The 13,212-nt window shown below is 34.3% G+C and overlaps 1 non-coding gene across 1 annotated transcript; it reads right to left on the minus strand.

The window, feature by feature from the left end:
• Nucleotides 1–12,080: 12,080 nt before the first annotated feature.
• LOC121216597 (small nucleolar RNA R71) lies at nucleotides 12,081–12,187 on the minus strand. Its single transcript, XR_005912777.1, has one exon. It is a non-coding gene; the product is annotated as a small nucleolar RNA R71 (small nucleolar RNA).
• Nucleotides 12,188–13,212: the final 1,025 nt, after the last annotated feature.

Below are 13,212 nucleotides of genomic sequence, written 5' to 3' on the forward strand. Positions count from 1 at the left end.
TTATCAACATGAGCATACACAGGACACCCAAAGATCTTTAAGTCAGAATAGTCAGCAGGATTACCAGACCATGCATCTTGTGGAGCCATTTTCTCAATGGCAATGGATGGAGATCGGTTGATCAAAAAACATGCAGTAGAGGCTGCTTCAGCCCAAAACGACTTTGGTAAATTGGCATTTGACAACATACATCGAACCTTCTCCATCATCGTTCTGTTCATTCGTTCTGCAACATCATTTTGCTATAGAGTATGACGAACTGTAAAATGTGTCACGATCCTTTCTAACTTGCACAGTTTATTAAACTCATCAGAATAGAACTCTAAGCCATTTTCTGTGCAGAGCTATTTTATTTGTTCTCTCATCTATTTTTCAATCATAGTTTTCCAAGACTTAAATGCGGAAAACACATCACTTTTCTGCTTCAGGAAGAACGCCTAAACTTTTCTGAAAAAATCATCAATAAAAGTTAGCATATAATTAGCTCCACCCCTCGAAGGCACTCTGGATGGCCCCCACAGATCAGAATGAATATACTCTAACATTCCCTTCATGTTATGGATTTCTCTAATGAATCAAACTCTCTTTTGCTTTCAAAAAAAGCAGTGCTCACAGAACTTTAGTTTGCAAATTCCTTGCCCATCAAGAAGTCCTCTTTTGCTCAATTTTGCCATGCCATTCTCACTCATATATCCTAGGCACATATGCCAAAGTTTAGTAATATCATCATCTGACAAAGAATATGAAACAACAGTTGTATCACCAGTAATAGTAGAACCCTACAAAACATATAACTTGGCAGTCTTTCTCTACCCTTTCATCACAATGAATGAACCTTTGGAAATCTTCAAAACCCCACTTTCAGCTGTGTATCTGTACCTTTTTTAATCAAGAGTACTCAACGAAATTAAATTTCTCTTCAATCTGGAACACGTCGCACATCACTAAATGTTCTAACAACTCCATCAAACATCTTAACTTTAATCGTTCCAACACTTGTAATTTTACACATTGAGGTGTTTAACGAAAATTGAACTTGTTGGTAAAAATTTGTTTCTAGGTTTAAAAACCCATTTATTATTATTTAACAAATCATCTAGTAAAAATCACGGAAGCTTTTGAAAACTCGAATGTTTAAATTTCGTGTCTTTGAAAATAATAATTATTTTGAAAATTTGTCTTCTGCTAAACTAGCAGTTTAAAATAAGTAAGCAAAAGCCCAATTAAAAATTTAAACAAACATAAATGGTCTTATTACATAAACAAAACCCAACACAAACTTTAATTTTAAATAAAAGCAAATGTAGAAGAGCTGTAATTGTGTGACCACCTCCGAGTCCCTCGTAGCACAGACCTGCCTGCAACTGGGGATTACCTGTACAGTTAAACAATCAATTAAACAGTAGATAAATAACAGTCCAGTTTAGTGTGGGCCTAAGCCCTTTCCAGTAACAGTAAACGATTGGGCTTGAGCCCATCACAATGCCAGTAATCAGTAGGGCCTTTCCCAATTTCAGTAATATTATTATTGGGGCCCTGGCCCATAACAGTAACAGATATCAGTCATGCAGTGAACAATATGTAATGTCATTAATCGATACAGTAACAGTACAAAATCATTAATTAGTGCAGATATGTAGTTAGAAATCCTACCCAATCCAGCGTCTGCACACCACTCCGTCCCGCTAACATACCATGTGGGGATAAAATTGACCCACCTAGCCAGACACACCAAGATTAGCACCGGTTGCGGCACTAAACAGTGTTGCAGCAAAGCTACCAGTAAAATAAACATCATATAGCCATCAGTAGGTCCACAGTTGTCTTGGGAGACCCATGCAACCTTATCAGTACGGTACATTTCCTCCAAATATAACAACCCATCCCCATGTAATATATTGTGACATAATATCATACGTGTATGCAAAATGTATGCTCAATCACAGTCATACCTATCATAGAGCAAATCAGTCATACATAACATAAAGTCATAACATTCATTTCATCTCCTAGGGATATAACAGTCATTTTACCCTATGGGGGTATTTCAGTCATTTTACCCTATGGGGTATTTCGATCATTCTACCCTATGGGGGTATTTTGGTCATTCTACCCTATGGGGGTATTTCGATCATTTTACCCTATGGGGGTATTTCGATCAATTTACCCTATAGGGGTATTTTGATCAATTTACCCTATAGGGGTATTTCAGTCATTTTACCTTATGGGGGTATTTCAGTCATTATACCCTATGGGGGTACTTTGGTCATTCTACCCTATAGGGGTATTTTGGTCATTTTACCCTATGGAGGCTATTTCGATCATTTTACCCTATAGGGATATTTCGGTCATTCTATCTTATAAGGGTATTTCGGTCATTTTACCCTATGAGGGTATTTTGGTTATTTTACCTTATGGGGATATTTCGGTCATTTTACCCTATAGGGGTATTTCGGTTATTTTACCCTATAAGGGTATTTCTATCATTCTACCCTATAGGGGTATTTCGGTCATAACAATATAAATGGGCCCAAGGCCCATTACTTGGCCCAAGTGGGCTCACATGCTCGTGTGGCCTGTTCAGCCCAAATTTCGCCATGGTTATAAGATCTACACAACCTAGTCCAGAATTTGCCACAAATCGTGAATTTTATTCGTGTGGGGCTTACAATCCTATTGAGCCCACACGGCCCATTTTGGCCCAACATGACCCATTACAGCCTAAGCCTATGGAAATGCTCATGGAGGCCTCTACAGTTTATCGCCCATGATTCACAGGTTTGGCTTTCCACATGAGCGATCGCACACTCGTGTGGTCTCAACACCGTATTTCAGCTTTTCGGCTATTACCGTTCTACAGTTATAGTGGGTGGTTACACACCTGATTCGATTTGCTAATTCCCTCCGTTCCGAACACTCTTATTCCGAAAATCAATGATCATCGCACCCTTGGTTTCTAGGCAATGTGCCAATCGACCTCGACCGCCACCAGTTAGGAATAGAAGCACTGCAGGTTGGAGAAAGCGACGAAAACCTTAAAAACCTCGCCGATCTCCCATCGAGAACAAGGAACAAATGAGATGATATATATCTCTCCACAACACAACCTCCCCAAATCCCAATATTCTCTCCTCAAATCTCTCCAAATATCCCTCCTCAATTCTCTCTATGACCAGTTCAAACTCCGTTTAGCGGTATTTCAATCCAACCACCCACACGAATTAGGCAGCAAAATAAATACTCCCTTTTTGATGCGCCAACACTCGAACCTTAGACCCCATGTACACTCCACACGCCCTTTAGCACTAGACCAACAATTCCTTTATATCATATTTTAACCACAATAATTTAAGAACATACTATCTAGACCCAAGGATTTTATTCTTTTAAAATAAAAATTTTTCATAAGCCAAAGCTTGAACCGCTGACTTTTCAGACACTTCCAAACACTCCTAAATCACTTAACCACTGAAGCAGACATTCATTTATGTCACTTCCTTGCACAACTAAATATTTATGTACAGTCACCTAACTGTTCCCTTGTTCAAAACCTATTTCTTCTAGGCCCAAAATTCGGGGTGTTACAAATTTAATTTCATTGAGTGCTCTAGATCCAAAAGAATACAAATACACAGCTGAAAGTTGGGTTTTGAAGATGTCCAAAGGTTCCCTCATTGTAATGAAAGGGTAGAGAAAGATTGCCACGTTATATGTTTTGCAGGGTTCTACTATTACTAGTGATGCAGCTGTCGCTTCCTATTCCTTTTCAGATGATGATATTATTAAAATTTGACATATGTGCCTAGGACATATGAGTGAGAATGGCATGGCAAAATTGAGCAAAAGAGGACTTTTTGATGGGTAAAGAATTTGCAAACTGTAGTTCTATGAGCACTGCATTTTTGGGAAGCAAAAGAGAGTTCGATTCACAAAAGAAATCCATAACATGAAGGCAATGTTGGAGTATATTCATTCTGATCTGTGGGGACCAGCCAGAGTGCCTTCGAGAGGTGGAGCTAATTATATGCTAACTTCTATTAATGATTTTTCCAGAAAATTTTGGTCGTTCTTCCTAAAGCAGAAAAGCAATGTGTTTTTTGCATTTAAGTCTTGGAAAACTATGATTGAAAAACAGAAAGGAAAAAAATAAAACACCTCCACACAGACAATGGCTTAGAGTTCTATTCTGACGAGTTTAATAGACTATGAAAGTTAGAAGAGATCGTGAGACACTTGACAATTCGTCATACTCCACAATAAAACGGTGTTGTAGAACAAATGAACAGAACGATCGTGGAGAAAGTTCGATGTATGTTGTCGAATGCTAACTTACCAAATTCATTTTGGGTTGAAACAACCTCTACTGCATTTTTTTGATCAACCGATCTCCATCTATTTCCATTGAGAAAAAGACTCCACAAGAGGTATGGTATGGTAATCTTGCTGATTATTCTGATTTAAAAATCTTTGGGTGTCTTGCATATGCTAATGTTGATAATCGAAAATTGGAAATGAGATCCATTAAATGTGTTTTTCTTGGTTATAAAGCTGGTGTAAGAGGGTATAAGTTATGGTTTCCTGAAAATAGAAAAGTTGTGACTAGTAGAGATGTTGTTTTTGATGAAACTGCTATGCTACCTAACTTATCTCTTAAAGACTCTTCCAAAGAACATCAAAAGCAGGTGGAACATTAGATTAATCTAGAATCAACAACAAAGTCGACTTATCAAGACAGTACAGAAATTCAGAATAGAGTTACTTCTTCACTACAATACCCTATCGCAAAAAACAGAACTAGAATATAAATTAAACCTCCAAAGAAGTATGCCGAGGTTGATCTAGTTACTTCTTCTTTAAATGTGGTTGAAGATGTAGATGCAAACCAATAACCATCTAATTATTCTGAGGCGGTTAGCTGTAAAGACTCAGAAAAGTGGATGTTTGCTATGCAAGAAAAGATGAAATCACTCCATAAAAATAGAACATAGGATCTTGTGAAACTTCCTCAAGGCAAAAAGGTTGTACATTATGAATGAGTGTTTAAAAAGAAAGAAGGGACTCCAGGAGTTGAAGAACCTTGATATAAAGCAAGACTTGTTGCAAAGGGTTACAGTTAAATTCCAAGAGTGAATTTCACAGATGTGTGCTACCTAGTTGTGAAGTATAGTTTGATTTGAACTTTACTTAGTATTGTGGCCATGCATGATTTGGAGCTTGATTAGTTCGATGTAAAAATTGTATTTTTGCAAGGAGTACTTGAGGAGGATATTTACATGCAACAACTAGAGTGTTTTACAGTCTTATAAAAAAAGAACTATGTTTGCTTGCTCAAAAAGTCCCTTTACGGTTTGAAATAGTCACCAAGACATTGGTACAAGAGGTTTGATTCCTTTATGACTTCTCATGATTTCAAAAGAAGCAGCTTTGACAATTGTGTTTACTTTAAGAATAATAGTGATGGTTCTTTTGTGTATCTACTCCTTTATGTTGATGATATGTTGATAGTAGCGAAAGATAAAGGAGAGATAAGAAAGGTCAAAACCCAACTAATTGAAGAATTAGAGATGAATCATTTGGGACCAGCAAAGAAGATACTTGGTATGCAGATTCTCAGAGATAGAAAAACAAGTAAATTGTACCTAAGTCAGAAGGGGTACGTTGAGAAAGTTCTTTATAGGTTCAATATGCAGAGTGCTAAACCTGTTAGTACTCCTTTAGCAGCCCATTTCATACTTTCATCAGCTTTACATAAAACATTTGTTAATAAACAATAGAACTGTAACTGATTCATAAAACTTATAATACCAGATAAATTTGATTAGATATGAGCACATGAGGTATCCGCGGACGGGGTACTAGAGGCCAAGGTAAAGGCTGTAGAGGGGGCTCAAGCTGAGTCCTCATCATCGGGCAGCCTGCCAAATTTGGATACGAGTGAGACGCTAGTGTCGCCCACTACTGAGACTAGGTCTGAAGATCGCATGGCTGGGGATGATGCATTGTCCCAGGCAATGCTAAGAATTTCAGAGAGGGTCACTGGGCTCAATACTAAATTTGGGGACTGAGGGTTGATTATGGAGCGACTTTGGTCTAATGGAGTTGAGCTCTTCAGGAGTGTCACTAGGGTCGCCCCTAATATGACCGAGTATTGGATTGAGGCCACGGAGAGGATCATGGATGATCTAGATTGCACCTCTAAACAGAAATTAAAGGATGCAGTCTTGCTGCTACGGGACGAGGCTTATCAGTGGTGGCTGATCATTCTAGAGGGCACTTAGCTCGAACGTCTGACTTGGGAGTTCTTTAAGACCGCCTTCCAGGGGAAATATGTCGGAGCTAGTTATGTGGATGCACGTAGGAGGGAGTTTTTGAATCTTGCATAGGTGGATCGATCAGTGGTCGAGTATGAGGCCAAATTTCTGAAACTGAGCCACTATGCGCGAGATATGGTGGCATCTGAGTATGAGCGATGTGTCCGCTTTGAAGATGGCTTCAGTGATAATTTGAGAGTTTTGATAGCCCCACAAAGGGAGTGAGATCTTTCTGCCCTGGCCGAGAAGGCGAAAATTACCGAGGAGGATATGGAGGTAGTCATGATTGGAGAACGTTGGAACTATTTATCTAATGTGATCTCTGCACTGGTGGCGGAGAAGTTGGTTCGTAAAGGATGTGAGGCATTCTTGGCCTATGTAAGTGTTTCGAATTTTGAGGACTTTACAGTTAAAGATACCAGAATGGTAAATAGTAGATTTGAATAAAATTTTTGTCACATTGGGATATGGTGGCATTCTTTTGGTACTCCAAACATTAGGTCTTATAACGATATGATCGAAAAGGTAGATTTGAATCTTTTCCCCAATCAATGTATATTTATATATGTATAAATAAACCCTTTATAAATTAGGGAAGAAATTATTAATAAGAGAGAAAGTAGAGAATAATTTGCCATGGTTTAATACTAGTGGTATGAACAACTTAATTGGTTGCAGATATTAATTCGGGATTTTCAAAGACATCTTCAGGAAACTGTAATACCTTGAAAATTACTACAGTAAGAAAGTAAGATAGTATCCTTGATATAGTAAAATAAGAAAATAAAGTGATAAAAAGGGTAATATTGAGTTATGTTAATATTGGGAAGTATATTATGACATATTAATTTAAGAAAGGATTAAATTGCAAAAGTGAGAAAAGTTTTGTTGCCCAAGAGTAACTATTCAAAATTTGAGGGGTTAAAGTGTAAATACGAAAAATTTGAAGGACCAATAGTGTAAATATTTTAATAGTGGAATAATCTATAAACTAAGGAAAATGGATGAATTAGAACCAAATTGAAAAGGTGAAGAATTTTGAGGGACTAAATTGCAATTTTACCAAATTAAGTGATGACTCAAGGATGTAATTCAAAAGATTATAAAGGAAAAAGGGTCAAATAGAGAGAGAGAGAATTCTAGAAGGTAATGATGATGTTTGTGATATTTTTAATTAATTAAATAGATAAATGTTATTTAATTAATATTTTATTAATATTTTTAGTATTATTTTAGTATTAAATGATTAATATAAAAGGGAGGAAAGATGATGAAAAAAATTATCATCTTTTCCATGCAACCAACGTGAGAAGAGAGGAAAAGAAAGAAGTTTTTCTTTCTTTACAATTTGGTCCTCCCACCAAAAATTCACCATTTTCACTTAGAAATCAAAGAAATTTCCATAGCTACCAAGAGAGAAAATTGATAAGGAGACAATGGGGAGCTAGAATATCAAGTTAGATTCAAGAAATAGAATCTGGAGAAGAGAGAAAATCAAGTTAAAGATTGAAATCAATAGCACAAGGTAAGAACATTAAGATTTCAATATATTTTTAAGTTTGATATTATTGAAAAAATATGGAAATAATGTTATAGTAGAGTTTTCTTATATAAAGTCTTATGTTCTTGATATATTAGTGAAGAGAAATAAGTGAAAGTGATGGGAAATATAATAGAGAAAGGGAATAAGGGAGTTATACACCTAGTAATCAACATTTTGCACTAAAACAGTTTTGGACAGCAGCAGTAGGTTAACTTTGAAAAATCACCATAAATTGTGGAAATATAATTAGAGTATGAAAAAAATATGGAATTAAAGCTTATTAAGTCTAGTTTTTCATAGAATAAACAGTAAGTAATGGAATTGTAAAACATGAGATATAATAAATTTTGTGAGACAATGTCGGAATGAATTCGGGTTCCCTTGTTCTGACTTTGGAAAATCATAAAAAATTGAATAAAAATAATTATAGGCTTAAATTTATATTCATATAATCCTTAGTGAGTCTATTTTTATAAAAAACAAATGTAAACATCATCCAAATCCTGTACAAGGAGATAATTAATTTTTAGTGAAGAAGGGTCGAAACTGTCAGACAGCAGAACAGGGATGACTTTAAAGAATAAAATGTACTTATTGACTAAACAAAAGATTCTGAAACTTTTATGGTAAGAATATATATGAGTCTAGTTGCATAAAAAATTTATAGATCTCAATTTGGAGTTCTGTAGCTTAAGATATAATTAATTTAGTGACTATGATGCAAGTGAACAGCTTGTTATGAGTAAATAAGTAAATAGTGGTATCATGTATATATCAAGGATGTGGAATGGAGTGGAGGAGGAGGAAAAATATATGTGATTATTCAGATAATATGATTTTATTTTAAAAATAGCTAATTTACATGTTTTAGGTTTAAGGACTAAATTGAATAAAAGTAATATTTTAAGGGTAAATTGGTAAAGATGTCAAAAAGTGACCAAATTGCATGAAATGAATTGTTTTATTATTTAAATTAATAAATTGAATGAAATATTAATTTATATCAAGATTGGGTGAAAATTCAAGGAAAATAGAAAATTACCAAAATGTTCCTGAATTTTTGGTATTTCTGCAATTTAGTCTAGTAAGTTCGTGTAACTTGAATTACATTCTTAAATTCTTGAAATGTATGTTATTGATGTGAATATGATTTGAATGTTCTTTGTATGAAAATTGATGAAACATTGATATATTTGATAAAAAGGGGAATAATGCATTGAATGGATGTATGAATGTTTATCACACTATCCATTAATTCTATCGGTAATTTTGGATGTTTTGATTCTGGTTATAATGACATGTATGAGTTAAATGGGCCAACGTTAGCTCATTAATGTTTTGATTTTGATTGATTTTAAATATGAATGCTTGATGAAATGAAATGTCTGTAATTAATTTGTAAACTCCGGTAATGCTCTATAACCCTATTCTGGAGATGGATACGGGTTAGGGGTGTTACAGAAACGCACCAAACAATACAGGAAATGACGAAGATTCAACGGTATACATATATCTAATTATTTTTTTGAAGTAATACATACCTCTATTGTTGATGAAGAAAACTTGGTTATTATGTATTTTAGATGGAAGCCATTTGCTGGTGCTTAAGCCTTGATGGGTATGAAGATCAACAAAGAGCATAGTGTTGTTTCTCTTTTACAACTTTGGTGTTTAATATAAAATGCAATGTATGGATGTAATAATGAAATAATTTCTTATTTTTCCAAAAAAAAATCACTTTAATGTGTTTTGTTCCCATCAATGATAGATGTACTCTCTTACTAAGTTTTTGATGTTTAATATGTATAGAAAATTATAGATCCAAAATATAATATTGATATTGAAAAATGAAACATATTTAAATAAAAGTTTGAGATAAAATTTCTTTTATTTGAGATTTAATATGATTTGATTACAAAATAGATACTTAATGTAATTATTGATATTAAGGAGGCTTAAAAATTATAATTTTTGAATTTCAAATTTGATTAGCCAAATTTAAAAAAGAAAGTTAAGAATTAATTGTATTAGACATCCCAAACTATGATTCTCATTTTAAATTGGTTCCCAAACTTCAAAATATTCTAATTACATCCCTAAACTATGTAAGTTATGTTAATCGGGTCCCTTTGTTGTTAAACCCATTAAATGACATGTCACATATTATGTAGCTTAATTTAAAAGATCTGTTTTTAGAAAATATAAGACGTGGAACATAACTTTTAAAAGTAAGAATTAGAAATAAAGTCAAATTGGAAAATTGAAAACCTCAAAACCAAGATTTTGATAACATCTATTTTAATAATAGTTCATTTTTTTCTTAAAATTTTCATTGTAGATTATGTCATATAAGATCTTATGTATCATTTCAAAATTAAATTAATGATTTTAGCAACGAAAAGACCTAACTAAAATAACATTGGTAGTTTGAAGATGTAATTAGAATGATTTGAAATTTGAGGACCAATGTAGAATAAGGTCATAATTTAGGGATGTCGATGGAATTAACTCAAAAGTTAATATAAAACATCAAGAGGTCCACAGCCTAGTTTGATCTTATCCAACTAATTAATTAGTAATTATCCAAATAAGGCAAGTGAGCTAATACTATTTATTAGTCCCTAAAAAAGGCACACAATTTGAGGTGGCAAACCCTAAAACAAAACAGTTTTAATTTGATTTCCATATAAAGCCAAGGAATCTTTGTTTCATAGTGTGAAACCTGACATTAGTTTGGTGTAGTGTAATTGACCATTACTCAACCTCCAACACCTCCAAGCCTACTAGTAAGAAATAGGTTTAAGTTTATGAGTAAAGTTATCCAAAATTCTTTCTTAATTAGTGTTTATAACAAAGACAAATTTTAATTGTATATTTCTAATCTGTGTCTCTAGGTTCGACATCATTTCTAGATAACCTGGTGCTAACGAATCACAATAGAGCAAGTAAATCTCTCTCATTTTTCCATGGATTAGAAAAAAGAAATTGGATTAACTTTCTTATTTCCGTAATTTTCATTGAATAATGAAAAATAATTCTTTAAATTTTATTTGCATGAAACTAAATGATGAGGAGAAGATGTTTTTGATGATGAGGACAATGAGGAGGTGAAAAAAACTCATAGTAATTTACTTCCGTTTTACATTTTTCTAGTATTTCCTCTAAGTACAATAATATAATTTTACAAAAATAAATCATATCCAATTTAAAAAATTGATGATCCCTAAAGAATTTATGTAACTTATCACGTGTTGAATTGTTGTTTAAAGTACAATAAAGTAGTATTTATTTTTCATACCAAACATTCGGTTCAATAACGGTATGATCAAAGGGGATGATTCTGATCCTTTGCCCCAATCAATGTATATTTATGTCTAGAAAATTATAGATAAAAAATATTTAAATAAAAGTTTAAGAGAAATTTTCTTTTATTTGAGATTTAATATGATTACAAAATAATTGAGGACTTAATGTAATTATTGAATATGAACATGTCTTAAAAATTATAATGCTTTTTTGCTTTGTGATTTGGGCTTTATGGCATATTGTTTTCATTTTTTCTTTGAGTTCTTCCTTTAGTTTGCCTTTAAGTTGTAGAATTGAGGTAATGAGTATAAAAGCTGATGTAGCTGCCTCTATGTTGTTTTCCATTTAGGTATGTTTCTTATATGGTAGTGTTCGTGATAAGCCATAAAAGTAACATGTTTTTAATCTCATTCTTTTAATGATTTATTATGTAAATTAGTGAATTTAATGCTCCTAATCTTTCAAAATTCATGTTTCTATACTTAGGTGAGCATAGGGGAGCGAAAAGAGCAAAAAACAAGCAAAAATCGAGCAAACAGAGCTGTTTTCAGCATCCACACAGCCCAAGCATTTTCTCACGAGCTGGCCACATGCCCGTGTGAGCCACACAGGCTGGCCACACGCTCATGTGCCAACCCATGTAAATTTTGCACCCTGTTTCCTAAACAGCGAAAAAACTCAATTTTTAGGCTTTGCAAGACGAAAATCCAAATACTTATTTAGCTAATTTTTTGGAAGTCTATGACACTTTCAAGATAAATGGCATTTTTGATGATGTCATTCACCTACGGTTGTTTCTCTTCTCATTGAGGAATAAAGCTAAACAGTGGTTGAACTCCCTACCACGAGGTTCGATCACCACATGGGACAAAATGACCGAGAAATTCTTACTGAAGTACTTTCCACCGGCTAAAACAACTAAGTTGAGGAACGATATCTCTTCCATCATGCAGATTGACTTAGAGACTCTATATGATGCATGGGAGAGGTATAAGGATTTATTGAAAAGGTGCCCTCACAATGGGTTACCTCTATGGCTATAGGTTCAAACCTTCTACAACGATTTGAACCCCTCAACTAGGCAATTGATCGATGCAGCCGCCGGTGGTACTCTGAATAATAAAACATCTGAAGCGGCTTATGAATTTATAGAAAAGATGGAATTGAATAATTATCAGTGTTAAGTTATGAGGACAAAGCCTAATAGAGCAGCCGGTGTTTTCAATCTAGATGCAGTCACCATGTTATCAAATCAGGTAGAACAATTAAATAAGAAAATTGATGGTTTATGTGTTTCTACACAGGTACATCTGGTGATGCAATGCGATGCAAATGGAAGAGGAATGAACAATCCAGAATATTTGCCCTACGATCCTAGCATAGAGAACGAAAAAATTAACTATATGGGCAACAATTCTAGGCGACCTCAAAATAATCCTTACAGTAACACTTATAATGGAAGTTGGAGGAACCATCCCAATTTCTTTTGGGGTGGTCAAGGAAATCAAAGACCACAACCCCCTCCAGGCTTTCAACTTCATGCAACAAGAGAATAAGCCAAACCTTGAGGAGATATTGACGAAGTTTATTTCGATGTCAGAAACCCGCTTTTAAAACACTGAAACAACACTTAAAAATCAACAAGCATCGATTCAAGGGCTCGAGAACCAAATAGGTCAGCTTGCCAAGCTAATCATAGAATGGCCACAATGTAGCTTGCCTAGTAATATCGAAACTAACCCAAGGGAGCAACTTCATGCAATTACTGTGCAAAATGAAGAAGGGTTAATTGAATCTTAACCAGAACTGAGGCAAGAAAGTATGGTAAGTAAAGGTAAGGTTGAGGTAAGCCAGAATGAGCAAAAACTGATCGATAAGGAATATAAACCTCGTGTGTCATATCCCAATGCGACAAAGAAAGACCACACGAACGAACAATTTGTTAAATTTCTTAAACTTTTGAAAAAAATTAGATACTAACTTACCGTTTATTGAAGCTCTTTTGCAGATGCCCAATTCCGTAAAATTTTTAAATGAGCTTTTGGTAAACAA

This window comes from Gossypium hirsutum, chromosome D04 (genome assembly GCF_007990345.1).
Source record: "Gossypium hirsutum isolate 1008001.06 chromosome D04, Gossypium_hirsutum_v2.1, whole genome shotgun sequence".
NCBI classification, from domain to species: Eukaryota; Viridiplantae; Streptophyta; class Magnoliopsida; order Malvales; family Malvaceae; genus Gossypium; species Gossypium hirsutum.